We start from the raw sequence: 14,013 nt of genomic DNA, 5'->3' as shown, positions 1-14,013 counted from the left end.
TAAGCATAAAAGCTCAATACAACTAAGCTCCTCTAGTAGGAAAGTACAAGTTGAAAATGTAAATGAGATTCGACCAACTGCCAAGATCTTTGAGAGGCTGTTTGGCACCATTTTTTTCGTCACTCAATTTCTGCTACTCAATTTCCATCACTCATCACTCATCACTCATTACTCATCACTCATCACTCTAAAATACCAAGGCTGTTTGGCACCATCACTTAATTTTCATCACTCAATATTTTTCACACAGTTTGTGGGCCCCATACCTGTCACTGGTGCAGTTTTTTTTTTCTTTTTTTCAGTACCCACCAACCCGAACCAGTGAAAGAAGAAAGGGAAAAAAAAGTTCAGATCACCCGAACCCAGTGAAAAAAAAAAAAAAAAAAAAAAAAAAAAACCCAGATCACCGAACCCAGTGAAAGAAGAAGAAGAAAAAAAAACGGGAAGAACACCGAGGAGACCGAACCTAGGAGAAGGAAAAAAAAAAGAAGGAAGAACAGGGGAGACCGAACCCAGGAGAAGAAAGGGGGAAAAAAAGAAAGAAAAAAAAGAGAGGAAGAACACGAGAGACCGAACCCAGAGAAGAAAGGAAAAATGAAAAAGAAAAAGAAGGAATAATTGTTTTGGTCAAAAGATGCGGTTGATTTATGATTAGTGGATCCCTCATGTGTGTTTAATTACAAAAATGCCATTGAGTTATGAGTTATGGAAACTGAAAATAGCCAAAAGTTGTTTTCAGTTTTCACAACTCATAACTCAAAAAGTAGAGAATTGAGAGATGAAAACAAAGTTATGGAAATAGAGTATTGTGCAGCCAAACGAACTTCTTGCAATGGGTCCCACAATTTTTGAGTTATGAGTTATGGAAACAGAGAATTGAGTCATAAAAACTAGTGAACCAAACAGCCTCTGAATCTCCCTACCACTTTTGAAAATTTTTCATAAAAAAATAGAGGCATTAAGATTTAAATTTCAAACTCAGTCTCATATGTTAGAGCAATCCACTCCATTTAATGTGCATAAAAGGAATTGTTGATTTATTTATTTATTTATTTTTAAAGTTGCATAAAAAAAAGGAAGATTGCTAGCAAAAATATGTGAAAAAAGAATCCACCTAAATTGGATTGAAAAATGTTCTTTCTCTCAACAGGGTATCCTTTTAATATAATTCTACGTATTTTCATATATTTTTATATATTTTTTTATGTATTTATAAACTGGGTAAGTGATCAATTACATTAATAATATATTAATACGTATAAGCACAAATACTTTTTTTTTTTTTTTTAATTGGTGGATTAAACTTGTTTTTAAAATTTATTAGAAAGATATTTGTAAAAAAAGTAAGAACAACCTAGTTTTCTCTAGATTTAATTTAAGGAAAAAAGAAAAAAAAAAGAAAAAAAGAAAAAACCTTATCCTACCAAGCAAGAGGCCGCTCCACTCCTGTGCTCTTGCTCTAGTCACCTGAAATTCTCAAGAAGCGAAATGGTGTCGATGGTACTTTCCTCGCTAGCTGCTCACTCTTCTTCGCTCTACCATTACCATCTATTCCCACATTCTTCACCCAAACAAACTTACACTGGTTTTTCCCTCCAATCTAGTAGACCCATTTCCAAGAGAGCGTTACGCTCGGTCTGCTTTCTCAAAGCCGGAGATGAAAACTCAAAACCCGATTTTCAGGACAAGGTAACCCTTCTCAACTCAGCTGCAACTCGCTACAATGAATCTCCACTTTTAGCTTTTTTCGGTTTTGAGCACATAGTTAAGTACTAAAATTCACAACTGGTAAATAATCTTCTCCAATGAGAACACAGAGACATGGGTGCAGACCCGTCTACATGAAAAAACCAACTAGCGTCTTAGCATGATGATTGGAGAATTATATATTGATGATGCTATTAGAATAGACAAACCAAAATTACATGTTTGAATTAACACTTGATTGCTAATTTACTATCATGTCATTGACTCAGTGTGTGTATAAGTAAAAAATTTCAACTATAATTTGGAGAAGTTACATTAAAAATGGCCTAGAGTTTATGCCTGTATCAAATTAAGTCCTGTCAATCAAAGTCTTAATATGGAAACTTTAAATTTGAAGTCCCAATTTTTAACTGTTATTGATTGCTATATAATGTAAGCGTTTGTACCTTGGTGCGATGACAAGTGTTTTTTTAACCAAAAGTGACATGTCACGGGTTTGAGTTCGGGAAGGGTAAGGTCGTCTACCATGACCTCTCCTATACCCGCAAAAAGTGGGAGCTTTGTGTATGGAGTATGACCTGGATATAATGTACCAGAGAAAAAAGTTCTCATGAACTAAGTGAAACTTTCTCTATCTGCACTCTCTATTCAATGGCTGTCAATTTGTTTGTGAACAAGTAGAAGGTGAAACACAGAGTTTAATCAATATGTTTCTGCTTTTATCTGGCTTGTTATTGCCTAGAATAGTGGAAATGAATAATGGAGATAGAACAAGGTCTTAAATTGGAACGATTTCATGAATTTGGGTTTTGATCAACAGAATTAAAACTCTGCACCTAATCTAAGACATTGTATAAATGTTGGTCATTTTTATGTAATTTTTCCTACTAATGGAAAATATTTCCTTGTGGTCATTTTATTTAAGGAAACTGGATTGGATTGGCCAATTTTGAAGCGGTGGGATGTGCCCTGGGAATGGCAAACTGTTTCCTTGACTTCACTTGCTTGCAGATTAAGGTTTCTTTCTCTCTCTCTCTCTGTCCTAATTTTATATTTCCAAGTATGACAATACCTTTACCTAGCTTATTTTTAGGCAGAACTATACGTTTTGATTTTAGTCTGTGAAATTTAAATAGTTCATTTTTGGTTCTCAAAATATTGTAAATGTACCTAAGCATTGCCTCATGTGGAAAAATTCAACAAAGCCATGTGACACCTTGTTATAACTGCAAGGTTACAGAAGGTCTAATTTGTTACATTTACAATTTTTTCAGGACTAAAAATGAACTTTTCAAATTTCAGATGCTAACATAAAACATGATCCAAATTGTATGTTTTCAATATATTTATTCAATTATTTTTTAAATAGAAAATAAGCTCATTCAAACACACTCTTAGCTATTGAAAATCAAATAATTGTATCTAAATTATGCATGGAATTTATGAAACAAACTGCCTAATAGGTATTGGTTAAGTATGTATTATTACTATTAGCTCAATTATGCATATAGGGAAATTGTTTATAGGTTTTTGGTATGGAATGAAATTAATTAATTTTGTCTCAGGCAATTTTATTTTGACAGGGTTAACAGAGGCAGTGGCTATACCATATCTTGGAATTTGCCTTGAGGACCTAAATTTGGACGAGAAGGTGGAGATACTGTTCTTGGATCAGGGGTATTAACAGCTGTCCTTTTAGTCTATTGTCAATTGTTTGGTTTTTTTTTTTTTTTTTGGAACTTTGTAAACTATGCGAGCCACTTTTTGGACCCAACCTTTGAATTTGGGTCCATCATTGCATATACATGTAACTTTGACATTCATGTTTGGAAACTAACATGTTTCCCGATACACCTAAATTGTATTGGAACTTGTGTTTATTATGCTGCAGAACGAAAGATTGCACAAGCAGTGTGCACTTGTGGCAGGTGCCATAATATGTGTATGTAGTTAATATTTAGGATTGTTGGTTTTACTTGTTTTTCTTGAAATTTATTTACTTTCTAGAAATCATGTTGATGCTATGGATTCAATGGCTGTGCTCTTACTGTTGGTCTTTTTGAGTTCATGGATATCCTCTCTGGGATAAGGATATCACATGGGATTCATAAAACTTTGAATGGTTTAACCTGTAAATTGTTTGCATGCCAACTTATTACCAAATTGCCTATCTATCAGTGAAGTAGATGGTGACCTTTGTTTTTAAGCCGACTTATTGTTTTGGCAGCATTACTACTGCAGTTGTACTTGGAGTTCTGTATACAATTGCCAACAAGTTTCAACCACTTCCTGAAGATGTTTATCACTATGGTATCGATCTTTTCGGTCTTGTTATTTCTCCAACCTCATGCACAAACAGTTTCTTTTTTACTTGTCACATTGATTGGCAATGTGCCCCCAAAATGTTTCCTCATTGAACTAGACTGCAAAATCATGAACTAAAAAAAAAATTGGCATGATATAATGCTTTTATACAATCTCAATTATGTGTCTCAATGAGATAATAGATTCAGATGGTAAAATTCATCCTTAGCAACTAAATATGATTTGTAATTAGTTAGGCTGTAGGTTTTGGATCCATATGCTTGATCTTTTGAAGTGGTATTGATCAATTGTTTCAGATTTGAGGGAGCCTTTTAGTCTACAGAAAGGATGGCTCTTGTGGGCAGGGATTGGCCTTGGTGGTGCTGTAATGGCCGTTGCATTAACAGGAGCTGCTCTGTCCTTTGGTGGTGAGAGTCCACAAAGAGGTTAGGAATTAGTCTGGAACATTTTTATAATATCTTCCTTTCATTTTTTGGTGCGGAGGACATAAACTCATTGACTTTTCTGTGTCTATTTAGATTGCTACTTGTACTTAATTAGTAGGAACATGTCTCCTCCATTCCTGTATCATACCTACTAATATGGGTTTTTTCTATGATTCAATTGCAATAAAACTTTGAGGAATTAGTTTATGCTCCTTACAATTTGATGTTTTCGGACATTTGACAAACATGGCTGGTGAAATGATTGTGATTCCCCACTGTTGTGTATAATGTTATATTAGTTATGTTTCTTTTCCGTGAGTGGAAGAGGGGTTACTAGGCTTGTTGAGCTTCTTTTGGACAACTTTCAGTAAAGGGTTCTGTGGACTCGCTTTATGAAGTGGTTTATTTGCAAATACAGGTTCTGTGCTGCATCATTTTTCTCTATACAGGCTTATAAACCTTCTCAGCTTGAAAGTATATGCATCTGCTTTTTATTTTCCCTATGTTGGTATATGGGGGTTGCATGCAATGTAATAAGTTCAGAGCCTCATTAGGTTTTTCTGCATGGATGTTCTCTCATTGCAGCATGCCATCTAGAGGATGTAGTTCTACGTCAGCTTGGGTGTGAAGATGGACATACTGTGATAGTAGCCCAAACAACTAAAGATATTAGGTTTTGTCTGTACCTTTTGTTTTTATTCTACTTTGTCCATTTTTTTTCTTAAATAATTTCATATTTCCCATGCTCACCGAGTTTTGGGTATTGCCAGGCTGTTGGAGTTCCTTGGTTACATGCTATAAGGTGAACGGATGCTGTTTTTTGGTCTAGAGTAAGTATCAAGTCATGACTTTGATTCTGCTTTCCGAACAAGTATTTGTCCATTAAGACTTGACCTGTGGAATAATTTGTTGATGTACCTTAATTTTAGGAAATTTTTGAGTCCAACAAGAGCTCAAACTAATAAATAATAGAAAATTTGTTTGTACCCTTGGTACAAGGGTTTTACCTGACTTCCACTTGGAATGCATTAGCAGTCATTGACATGTTCAGTATTTTGAGCAAAATATATCAGTCTTTGAGAAATTATGGCATTGTTGGCCATTAGGAAAGTTTTCAATGATGGCATGCTCTTGTACTCACCAAGTCTAATGGGTTACCTTGATTGTTATAATACCAAAAAACTGGTGATCGCTATATTGATATGCATCTTGCACACTTATTGGCTTCATCAATTGCAAAAAGTCTCTAGTTTCTTCAAGCTGTATTCATATTGCAGGATATCTAATGATACGGAGAAATCATGCGCCACTGCAATTTCAAAGTTCTTTTCAATTGCCTGTGTGACACTCTAGTTGTTCTTGAGGTATGGTGCTTGTGTGTTATGTGGCCAACACTATATTTGATTCTGCAATATGCTTTTTCATATTTTTGTAAGTTGATGGTCTCTCAGTTGGACCCCTGAAATAACCTTCAAACTTCAAAGTCTCGTTGCTTTACAAGATATTCTAGTTCCATTCCCAGCCTCTACTGCCTAGTCGGATTTATTCACCTTTCAATGGTGAGATGTTTGATATTACCTTGGGTGTTGGGAGTTTTAGGTTTCAACATATTTTGGTCCAACAAAGTGATTTAGAGGCCAGACCTTAGTACGTACGATGATTAGTGCCTTCCACTAAAAGTTAAAGATTGTTGTTTCGATTTTTGAAATGATTTATATCTATGGCTCTTCATTATTTGACTTGATTTTTTTTTTTTTTTTTTTTTATGAACTGGAAGATTTTATAAAAAAAAGAAAGAACTACAAAAGAAGGAACTACAAGCAGGCCCCCACCCTGAGAATATCACTCAAGCAAGGGGGCTTGGGGGCGCAAATATCTAACCTTATTTTGATAACTTAGGTCCACATGAAGTTATTGGGTTATTCTTATCATTCATGCCAAATAAAATATACAGCAATAGTTTATAGATCATAAGCTTTAGTTAGGATTTACCTTATAAATCAGGTTTTGATTCTCTCTACAAATCTGTGAATCCTAGGAATTCTTTTTCCATATCCTTGCAGAGTGAGACTTTTTATTTATTTATTATTAATGCTACCCAAAAAAAGAAGACCCAACTGGAAAAAGTCAAGATGAGCTGCAAAGGGCTCTTCTTTAGCAAGATTCCTTATGTTGTCCAAAAAAAAAAGGTCAAGATGAAGACAAAATTTATAAATTAAATAAAAAAACTTTTTTTTAATCACTGTTCTCTGAATTTCTCATTGCTATCAATAATGCAGATTTGCTAGCTGGAGGGGACCAGAACAAGGAGTTTTGGCCATGCTATTCTATTTATTAAAATGCATCTTCTATCAAAGTAATAAAATCAGCATGCATTGGATGGGTATGTTTCAGCTGTCTATTTATGGGATAATGATTTTCAGTAATGGATGTGCAAATAGTCGCGTCGATAGCTAGCTGTATGGTTCCCTCAACAGCAGTGAGATATTGGAACTGTTTATATTTTTCTGCCTTCCATTCATGTCAATATGGAACTGTGATTACATGCTCTGGGGAACATTGTCTGAGGTCTTTTGTATCCTAAATTTCTAATCTGGATTTTCCTGCTGCGAGGACATTGCAGCTGGCAGAATTTAAATGGGGTCAAGAGCTCCTTAAAATCAACCGCTTTTCCAGATACGTATCACACTTGTTTTAGTGGTGGTATTATACGTTAAAGACTAGGCTAGTTATGCTTGGGCTGTTGCTTCCTCTGCGGCTCTCTCCTTGCTTAATAGCTTAAAAATGTTAGGAGTTTCAAATGAACGTTTGGATGCAAATACGCTTATTTAGAAAAAAAACATTTAGATACAAAATAGTAAATACAATGAAAACATTAGCCGTTTTTACTTGTATAATTTTAGCCATTAAAAAAATATGAATGAAGATGGTTTAAACTCCTGACTAGCATATAATTTGGCCAAAAATATTCTTTTTGGGTTTGAAATATAATCTATTTTTTATTTTTGTCCTTACAATTTCAAAGGTTTTATTTTCATTTGTGAAAATATATGGTGTCCCTGATCTAGTTATTTTTGTTATAATAGAATGCATATTATAGGGTGTAACACCCCAAACTCATACCAAGAATTTAGATGCATGACTTGTCTTATAAATATTAAATAATCGACCTTTGCTATAATGGAACATAGTGTAATTAAATATCCACAAATAAGAATCAAACCATTAAGTCTTTCTTATAAAATCCATCAAACTAAAACTTTAACACTAAAGTCTCCAAACAGGGACGGACTTAGGATTTCAAGCTTTTGGAGGGGGGGGGGGGGTTAGAGTTAAGCAAATTTTTTTTTTTCAAATACACATTCATGTAGTATTAAAAAACTATCAACCAAGACAAATACATAAAAATCATTGTACAATCAACTACCAACAAAAACAAAAAACACGAAATACTATTGCTTTTTAATATAATCATCTATGAAAATGGACTTTGACGCTCTTTTAAATCTTCAAAATGGAGAGAAGAGAGAGGAGAGAGAGAGAAAGAGAGGGGGGGGGGGGTAGGGGTGTTCTTGTAGTCATAGAAGAGCTTTTACGCAATTTGGTTCATGGAAATGCCAAACAATGAGACATCCATGAGAAACAAAATGCTCACGCCCATACGCCCAAACTGTTTCAAATCGACATAGCCTTAACCCAACATTGTCATGTGTCCAATATAGGGTTATGAGCAATGAGTTAAAAATTAAAATAGCCTCTTTTGAAATAGGAGCAGGTTCACTCTCCTACTTAACCTGGGGGATTGGGTTATGACCTTATGGGCAAATCAAAATTATTAATAATGCCCTGTTGGCTAAATGGCTTTGGGAGTGTGCAACAGAAAGGTGCCATTTATGGAAGCAGATAGTTGAGATGAAGTATGGCTGGATGCCATGGGATTAGTGTTGTTCGGCGGGAATCAAAGTTGTATATGGGATGGGCATGTGGAAGAGTTTCAGAAGCAGTTGGGAGGAATTTTCTGGTTAAGTTCATTTTAAGGAATTATTGGGCTACTGGGTTAGTGGATTTACTCTGTTTTTTTATTTTTTTATTTTTTATTTTTTATTTTTTACATTTACATGGGCCCTGGGCTGGCCGACTTAGTGGGATGGTTCAGGATTTTTGGAGGGGGTCTGGTGCTAAAAAGAGAGGGGGGTGGGGGGGGGGGGAGGTGGGCAAGTCTTCTTATTGTTTTTTTTTTTTTTGGGAAAATTTACTTGCTAATTATTTTTTTGGGCCCAAGGGGGCCTGGGCCCCCTTAGGCCCCCACCTGGGTCCGTCTCTATCTCCAAATACAATCTCAAACAATTTCAAGAATACTAAACTCACTATCTTAAGAGAACATAAAAAATAGTCCATCAACTAACATAATCCTAAAAGAAGTCTTCAATCTATGGCTTTAATGATTTACCACCAAAAGAAATTTCACTGTTCTAATCTGAAAGGGTGGAGAAAGGGGAGTGAGCTAGAAGCTCAATAAAAGACTACATAACATGAGGATATATTTCAAAACAAAACAATAGTATTATTAATAAAATATTTATAAATAGTTTTAATAGTAATATAATATATTCTATAAAACTATTAGAAAGAAAACATTTAACTATAACACTATAATTAGTAAATAAGATAGTAATCACTTTAGTTAGCCAAAATACACTAAATAAGTAGAAACAATATATTATAGTAATAAAGAACTTTTTCACTTATAAAGGTCAATAACAATGAAACAATAGTTTGATATGAAAAACGTTAAACATTAGCTAGACAAAGATATAAACTGCTAACCACTTGGTAGGTGATTCCGAGGGCAATAACACTACATTGGCTGAAGGCTAACACTAAATCCTGTGTTGGCAAACATCTTGTGTTGCAAACTGTCTAGTTGACCACTTGAAAGCAGTCTTACTTTATTATAATATTGTCAATACAAATCATATATTATATAATGAATACTTTCTAATAAATATAGTTTTTGAGTCATTCTTAACATATACAGTTTCAAAATAACCCATGAAATAATAAAATTCAGGTATGTGTATAAAGCATTGACAATGATATAAGTTTTTGAAACTTCACTTTTGCAAATATGTATATATATATAATTATACACATCTTGAGAGACACCATATTTTGAAGTCCCCATACCTCTAGTTGCTAAACCAAGCTTCACTTCAATTATCCGAAAAATGTCAGCTAGAACCTGATTAAGGATCAAATAACTCAATAAGGGCAGGTTTCGAATAACCAAAAAGTCCTCTTATAAAACTTTTCCTTAGCCACTTTGAAGATTTCACAATATTAAATCTAATATAGCTTTCTAATATACATCATTGTAGTGTAATCCGTAATACTACAATCTGGTATACCTATATATATATATATATACACACCATTGACCACCACCTATGGATGTCTATATAGGCTTAACTTATAAAGAATGGTGATACTACTCCACATATATATTAGGATCTCTTTCAAAATCAAGAAACTAATGTACGTTTATATAAATACTTCCATGATAGCCTATTTTCCCTTGAATATATCAATATAATTTCTAGTACTTCCATGTGACTATAAGATGATGAATCCTAAGTCAAAGAGGTATTTGATGATTCCAATAAAGCACGTATAGTTAGATGTTTACCTCAGTATAATATGAACTTGCTTGCTGCTATAGTAGTACCACATTATTCTATTCTTCTCAATGTAGAGACCCTAATTCTTTGCTCCTAAACCTTTACATAGGGATCAAAATAGAATCAAGACTAAGCTTTAAGCATTGGTTTGACTAGATTGGCTATAGATTGACAATTGTGGGAAAGAGCTTCTGGATACCACTCTTACATAAGATTGATCATAAATTATTATGATCTTTAGAAAGATCTCACAAACAAATGATAGAAATGAAGAAAAAAACCTGATAGAAAAATAGACAATCACACACGAGAAAACATCAGAAATTTACGTGGTTCGGCCTTGGGACTACGTCCACGGGCATGGCAAGGAGAAAGTTTCACTAACAAATACAGAGAATACAAAAATGATGTAGAAGCACTATCACAAAACCCAAACCCGAATACACCCAAATAACTTTTTTTAAGAACACCCAAATAATCCTATATCAAAGAGTTGTTGGCTTACAACAACAACAACAACAACAACAAAGCATAATTCCCAAAATTTAGGGTCTGCAATAATCCTCAACAGATTTAGGCTGTCTTACTACAACTACGTAACTCAAATTTAGGCTAGACAATAGTTGCGGTGCATGGAAAGAAGTCAATCCAAAAAAGTTAATAGACTTTTAATAGGAGTCCAATTCAAAGTCACGTCAACCTTGATTGCTTCAGTTTCATAACTTCTTGATTCGGGGCGGCCATTGCATCTCTTTCATGGCTTGGGTTGATCCACCAGAGATAGCATCCTTGAGATCTTTCACTTTAGGCTCTACTTTCTCCTTGCTGGGCCAGGAACCTTTGTCTCCCAACCTTTTAAGTTCCTACTCAGTTTAATACAAAACTGGGTCAGCTTGCTTTTTTGTGTCTATGGCATCCCTCTTTTCCGTGTCTTCCTTTGCAAACTTTTCAACTTCTTTAACCATTCTATCCACATGCAATTTTAGTAACATAATTAGGTTGGCTTTACAGGTACATATAATAGCTTCAAGTCTTCAACCATAGCAAGTAGTAGAATATAAAATGTGAACGTTTCCTTTATCTTGGTTCACATTTGATAAAGCATAGATACTTCAAATGCTGAGATTTCAGAAAGAAAAGAAAGATATGGGTTCTTGAAGACCATGTTAGCATTGAAAGGGGTAACAAAAAAAAAAAAAAAGGAGCCCTTGAGCTATAAAATTAAAATTAAAAATTAAGAAATAAATGAAAAAAATCTCATTAATAGAAAATACAAATTAGCATATAAACATGAAAAATAATTTCTGCCAACAATGGTTATGGTTATAGGACTGTAAAATATCTAAGAAGCATAATGCACTAATACATAAATGAATCTTGATTCACTTGGAATTTGGTGATGCGATCTCTTAAGTTGCATTTGTTATATATATTCAATTATTTCTCAGATGGTTAGATAATTATAGTCAGCTAAGATAGGTTGGATTTTAGGATCATTCAAGCCCACAAATTAACCAAAAATATTGATTTCAAACTCATTCTCATAATATCTCTAGCCACAATAGCTTCAACCACCATATACTAATTCATGCCTTCTGTTAAGAAAAAAACTTGCTCTCTCTAGTTTGAACAAATACCAAACTCTCTTCATAACAACAGTTTTTCAAAACATACCTCATCAATTGGCAAGGTGCTAGCACCAGTTATGGTGATATTCCTGCTTCTTTTCTGTTCCCTTGTCAACTGCAATGACCGAAAGTATACCATCAAATTTCACCACAATTGGAGGAACTCCACATGGCGCATGTGGGGTGCCATTTAAGCGAAAGCTTTCAAGAGATTTGTTGTCCCTCACAAACTCTCTCTCAACCTATTAGATATTAATCTCTACACTGGTCTATTTATCTGCTGCAATGGAGAACAACTTTGATTTGGAAATCGGTGAAGTTGTGTCACTTGGGATAATCTTTGTCATTACACCACCTAAAGTTTCAAGTCCTGAAATGAAAGTCACAAAAATAAATATCGATGCACCAACTGTGTCAAATAAGTACTACAATAGACAATATTAGAAATAGAGAGCTTTGAAATGAAAGTAATAAGTGACATCCAAGAGCACACTGTCACTAACTTCTTTGGTTAAACACTAGCCCTGAAATGAAAGTCACAAAAATAAATATTGATGCCTCAACTGTTATAACAACTAGTTGTAGACCCACGCGATGCGTAAGAATATATAATTATTTTGAGACGGGGTATAGTGTATAATTTATTCACTAAATTTTATTGTTAACAATTTGTTCTTTTTAAAAATTAAACAGTTTTTAAAAAGTAATTTACATCTCTCCATTTTTACAGATATATAATTTTATAATTTTTGGTGTTTTTAATTGATATATATATATATATATATAGTGGTCCATATTCTTCTGACTATTGTTATTATACATTATATTTTCCTAATTTCTTTTGGCATAACTAAAATTCTTAAGTTTCAAATTTATTATTCAAATTTCTCATTCTCTTAAAGAGATTATCATAATAATCAAAACTTATCATATACTTATGATTAATATTACTCAAATAATTGATAGTACTCTTAGCCCAAACTTGTCTTTGACTATTTTCCCATTCTTAAGTAAGTACACCAAAGTGGACCGAATTGGATCAAATTGAACAAAAATGGATTGAAATAAACCAACTGGACCAGATTGGATCAATTGCCGAATTGTAACTTGTAGACATAAATAAAAAATTAATAATAATTATAATAATGAAGTGATGTATAACAATAATTTGTGATAAGTAATGTATTCCAATGTGATGGAAGTGGTTTGTTATTGAAATAACATCAATCAAATTTGTTATCACATTTATATTTTAGACTAAATTATTATGCATGAGTTTGCGATTCTATGTGCTTGATGAAGGTTTTATTCAAGTTGAATTCGGTACCATGCAGAAAAAGTTGGTACACCACAATAGAACATACTAGGAAAACCACTTGCATGTAATATTTTATACAAAAAGAAAGAAAGGGAAAAAACATTTGTTAAGAGTTTTATTATCTCTATCTCTAGAAGTTGATGAAAATGACATATGGTTTTCTAAGAAAGAGCAGAGCTAGACCCTTTGACTTGGCCTCGAATGCTACATTAGCATACGGATATGAATACAGTGGTGGAATGAGATTTTTTTTCAGGTGAGTATAAAATAAAAATAAATAAATGGTGCCGCCACTCAAGGTATTTCTTTTACATGTATTTTCTATTATAAGTTACATTTTTAAGTTAAAGAAGTCATAGTAGTGAAAAGTGACAGTCATATCAAGATTGATAATTTATAATTAGTTTTGAGAATGAGTAAAGACATAATGCATTATTGCATACATTAATATTTATATACATGTTTTTTTAAGAAATGATACAAAGAAAATGACGACATGATCGTTGATGTGACTTAACAAAATCATTGCAATAATAAATGCTATATTTCAGTTTTATATATATATATATATATTAGTGCAAGTTTAATAAGTACTTACAGTACATAATATCTGTAATAGAGATATTTACTTTTTCTTCCATAAATGAAGGGGAAAATTAAGAAGAACAAAACAAACCTGAACTATAGCCCCAAGAGCAAAAACTTCACTAGCATTTACAGTCACATTGGGCTCTTTTCCAGTCATCTTCCTCACATGCTCCTAAACAGCTGGGATGCAGGTTGAACCAACCACGAGATTACATCATCTATATCTTTGAAGGAAGGCTTTGCATCGCTCAAGGCAGTTTCAACAGGTGATAGAAGCCTATGAAAAAGTAGATTGCAGTAGTAATCCACTGACATGATGGAAATCAAACATAAATGATATTTCA

General features: G+C 33.5%; 1 long non-coding RNA gene and 1 other non-coding gene across 3 annotated transcripts; one reads left to right on the top strand and one right to left on the bottom strand.

Moving 5' to 3' along the window:
- Positions 1-1,372: 1,372 nt before the first annotated feature.
- On the top strand, positions 1,373-7,136 carry LOC112031607 (uncharacterized). 2 transcript variants are annotated; one of them, XR_002884980.2, is made up of 9 exons: positions 1,373-1,689; positions 2,633-2,724; positions 3,291-3,384; positions 3,935-4,017; positions 4,329-4,457; positions 5,043-5,130; positions 5,228-5,287; positions 5,735-5,821; positions 6,737-7,136. It is a non-coding gene; the product is annotated as an uncharacterized LOC112031607 (long non-coding RNA). The 2 variants fall into 2 exon arrangements; XR_002884981.2 differs by having other exon boundaries at positions 3,273-3,384.
- A 3,311-nt stretch (positions 7,137-10,447) lies between these two features.
- LOC112031606 (uncharacterized) lies at positions 10,448-13,996 on the bottom strand. The gene is made up of 3 exons (XR_010627467.1): positions 13,758-13,996; positions 11,810-12,133; positions 10,448-11,101 (listed from the first exon to the last, which is right to left on the bottom strand). It is a non-coding gene; the product is annotated as an uncharacterized LOC112031606 (transcript).
- Positions 13,997-14,013: the final 17 nt, after the last annotated feature.

This window comes from Quercus suber, unplaced genomic scaffold (genome assembly GCF_002906115.3).
Source record: "Quercus suber isolate HL8 unplaced genomic scaffold, Cork oak 2.0 scaffold_1226, whole genome shotgun sequence".
NCBI lineage: Eukaryota > Viridiplantae > Streptophyta > Magnoliopsida > Fagales > Fagaceae > Quercus > Quercus suber.
Note: the sequence above shows the minus strand (reverse complement) of the source record. Positions and strands in the feature narration are given on the sequence as shown.